The following is a 4,539-nucleotide window of genomic DNA, read 5'->3' on the forward strand; positions in this document are numbered from 1 at the left end:
AGGGCAATTCTTCTGGTTTCACTCCCAAACCTGACTATCAAAAGCAGCAACAAACCGGTGGGTACACAAGGACTTATGGCAACAATTCATATCAGTCTCCACCTCCAAAAACAGCTGAGAGTAATAGAATGGAAGCTATGCTTGAGCAGCTTTTGCAAGGTCAGGAGCAGATGACAGTGACTTTCAATGGGAAGCTTGACAATGTCTACACTGAACTTAATGGGAAATTTGAAGCGTTGAACATTCATGTCAAGAAGCTGGAAAGTCAGATTGCACAAACAGTTGGATCCGTCAAAAGGCAAGAAGGATTTCTCCCTAGGAGAACTGAGTAAAATCCCAAACATTCTTGCAATGCCATATCAATGAGGGATGAAGAATTTGATGAAATTGCTTCTGCAGAACTGGGAGAGCAATCAGCCAATTTTTACTTCAGACGATGGTGTCGATCGACACCACCTGGGTGTCGGTCGACACCCCTCTCAGACATAACCAGAAACTGCAAAATCTCAGGTTCCAACAGCTGCTGAGAGGGTGTACAAGCCTAAAGTCCATTTTCTTTAGCCACGAAAGTCCAAGCAGGAGCTTGAGGAAGCTAGATGCAAGGCTATGATGGATAAGGTGATGATTGAGATGCCTTTGATTGATGCAATAAAGCTTTCACCACCACTTAAGCGGTATGTGAAGAGAATGGTATCCAATGGTTTGAGCCCTGAAGAAGGAGCACTACTTACCAAGGATGTCAGTGCAAGTCTTTTGAACCAACCTCCATAGAAAAAGAAAGAGAGGAAGCAAGAGGTGGTTGTCTCTAAGAAAGTGTGTGCTATGATTCAGTGCCGGACTGCACAGAAATTACCAGATCCTGGAAGTTGTGTGCTTGATTGCTCTATCTCTGCAGAACGGTTTGATCATTCACTTTGTGATCTAGGCTCTAGTATTAACTTGATGCCACATTCTGTTGCTGTGAAACTTGGGATGACAGAATTCAAGCCAACTCAGATTGTTATTATCTTAGCTAATAGATCCCGAAGAATTCATGAAGGTGTTTTAGAGAATATTCCAATTAAGGTTGGAAACTTCATGATTCCCACTGACTTTGTGGTGCTGGAATATGAAAAGATCCTAAAGACCCTCTCATCTTAGGAAGATCTTTCTTGGCTACAGCTGGTGCCATCATAGATGTGCAGAGAGGACACATAACACTGAATGTGGGAGGTTTGAGTATGAACTTTGAGATGCATAAGCTGAGGAGGGCTCCTACTATTGATGGACAAACTTTTTCTGTTGAGAAAGTTACTGTTAATCGAGTTGCAGACTTAGCATCGATCGATGCTCCATTAACATCGGTCGACACTCCTCCACATCCGAGACTGAACTTGTCCAAAACAGTTGCTCCAAGTCAGAAACCTGTTTCCAAACAGAAGACTCACCCCTCCACACCCCAGAGACCTCAGGTAAGGCAAATGTATGCATCTTCTTCACCCAAACCCCCTCCTATCATCAACAAGGCTTTCAAAGGTACAAAAACTGTTTTGCACTTAACCAAGCCACGAGATTATCGTAGAGCGCTTGTTTATTCTGTTGATGATTGTGCAGGACATAAACTAAGCAAACCCAACCCTAAATCCCGCCCTGGTCTTGTTCCTCATGTCCTTGGTAGACCTCACTCTTCTAATGCTTATACACCACCTTAGATGAAGAGGTCATGCTATGGGAGGCATTCACTCCCACGTTCTAATCCACCTGATGCCTGAGCTTCACCATAGTCAAGCTAATGACTGAAAACAAGCGCTTAGTGGGAGGCAACCCACTTCTAGGTTTTTCTTTTCCTTTTGAGTTATTTTTCTTTTTGCATTGAGTCAGTTTTTATTTGAAATTTGTTTGAAATCATGAACTATCTATCTATCATGTTGCTTTTAACTTGTGTTTGAGTGCTTCTTATCAGAATAATCATCCAAGGATTGATCCATCAACACAACACTACAACTAACAAGGAGTTTCGGCCAACAAAACACCATTCGTGATGAGTGTCGATCGACACTGAAATGGTGTCGGTTAACACCAGCTGGTAACCCGAAAACAGTTCATCTTTTCCTTACAATTTTCAATACGTTTTTGTTTCTTTTAGCTTTCCTCTTACTTGAAAACACTGGGGACAATGTCGTTTAAGTCTGGGGGAGGTTAGTACTAACTACTAACATAGTTTTTGTTCTTAGTGTGTCAAAACCGATTTTTGTTTTTATGCACCACTATACTCAAAGGAGGATAAGAATAGAATAAGTCTGGGGGAGAGAAAGAATACCACATGTTGTAAAAAGATATATCTTGCTTGTTATGGTATAGTACGGGAATGAGTCTAGAAGTTTTTTGACATTGATCAAATTGATGAGGCCCACCGATGAAGGCTTAGTGGAAGAAGTAGTGGAATTTGGTTTGAATTTGGGATGCTACGAATGTCAACGGAGAAATACATGGTGGTTCGATTTGGATTAATTTGCTAAGCATATCGATTGTGTTTTGAATGATCATGGCATTACCTTAGAGAGAAAATGAGTTTTTGTGTTTTCATACCTCTTTCAAAAGTCTAAGTTTCTGTTTTGCTTGAGGGCAAGCAAAGGCTAAGTTTGGGGAGTTGATATATCATGGTTTTTGTGGTTTTTAACCATGATATAAGGAGTCTTTTAGAGTCTTTTGATTTGTTTCTAGGATGTTTTAGAGTCTTTACAGGTTTTCTAGGATTTTGGCATGAAAGGAGCAAAATGGAGCAATTAGAAAGGATTTTTGGAGCATTTAACCGAAGAAGTCAATTTGGAGTTTGATCAACTGACCAGCATCGATCGACACTGAAGGAGCATCGATCGACACCCAGTCCAAACCGACGAGAGAGCCAAAAATTGGAAGTTTTACAATTTTGCCCAAAATCTTCCATAATTGCAACATAAGTCCCTGACGTGTTTTAGGATATATATATATATATATATATATATATATATAGTTTTTGGGTTTTGTAAACCCTTAAGTTATTTTCTGCAACCTTTTTGAGAGAAGAGATATTGAGAGCTTTTGAGAGAGAGATCTGAACTCCTTCGAGAGAAGAATTCCTAAACTCCTCTTTTTACTTTTAATATCTATTGCATGTTATTCAAAATGATTTGTTCTTCAGTAAACATGTCTGAGTAATTTGCTTGTTAGGTTTAGGGTTTTTGATAGGGTTTTTTTATGATTTATTAGATCTATGATTTTTAGGGTTCTTAATCTGTTATGATTTTTATCTTTGGTTGTTCTTCATATTAATCCTTGATTGGCCACCTAGAATTAATACTCTAGGAAAATAAATTGATATGAGAATATAATTGTTTTCCTGATAAAACCTTTGATGAGCAAAATTACTTCTTACAAATATATTTGATTTAGTAATTTTGTGAACAATCTAAACTTGTTTTTAAAGCTGATTTTTACAAAGAGATTTGGATTTTCTGGTTTTAAATTTAGATAATAATTGCGTGAGAACTGAATTATTTTACCAAAAAGTTTAGAGTTCTAGATCTGATTTTTATTTCATGAACCCTAATTAATTTATTGATTTAATACTTCACAATTACCTGAGAAATTCCCTAGGCCTAACCTTTTGATTTTCTGGATTTACAACAGTTTTATTCACTACAAGAAAACAAGCCTTTTGCGAGGACACGTTGCGACGGAGTGCAGCTCTCGCAATTTTGCAGTAGATTTGCGAGGGATATACGAGAAATAAAAATACCCTAGCACATCCCTCGCAAAATTGCGAGGAACACAGTCGTCGAAAATCCGCTGCTCAATTGCGAGGCATTTACGACAAATTCGCTGGAACGGTCTCCTCCCTCGCAAATCCATCACAATATTGCGACGCTTTTGCGAAAACAAAGTCCAAAGCAAATTTGCTATGGGATTGCGAGTGAGTTGCGAAAGGCATAGCAAATCCATAGCAAAGTTAGGAAAATATTTTTTTATAAATATGTCAAAACTTAGTATAATTATTCTGAAATACATTTGAATGTATTCAAGAGGTGAATTTACTAACTTTTAACATTATTTTGATGGTTTTTACAAATTAGATATTCAAGGTTTGCGACAAATTTGCGACGAATTTGCTAGATTCATAGCAAATTCGTCGCAAATCCATCGCAAAATACACAAAACATAGCAATTCCCTCACAAATAAACCCTAAACCCTAAACCCTAAACCCTAAAGACTAATTACATTATTATTAATGATTAAAAAGATGAATCCAAGACTTATAATCAAAGATAGCAGTGCAACACAAAATTGTTGGAGAATTGGACAATTTGGCAAATATTTGTCTCAATGGTTTGATATTATATTGATATAGTATAGAAGATCATCATGTTTAGAGTAAGATGCAAAATTGGACAATTTTGGAAATTTTGATGATAGAAAAGAGTATGATGACACCATTGGACCTTATAATATACTTGAAAGTTAATTTGACTAATTTGTTACAATTATTGTGATGGTTTTTACAAATGAGATATTCAAGGTTT

The sequence above is a fragment of the Camelina sativa genome, chromosome 1 (assembly GCF_000633955.1).
Source record: "Camelina sativa cultivar DH55 chromosome 1, Cs, whole genome shotgun sequence".
NCBI classification, from domain to species: Eukaryota; Viridiplantae; Streptophyta; class Magnoliopsida; order Brassicales; family Brassicaceae; genus Camelina; species Camelina sativa.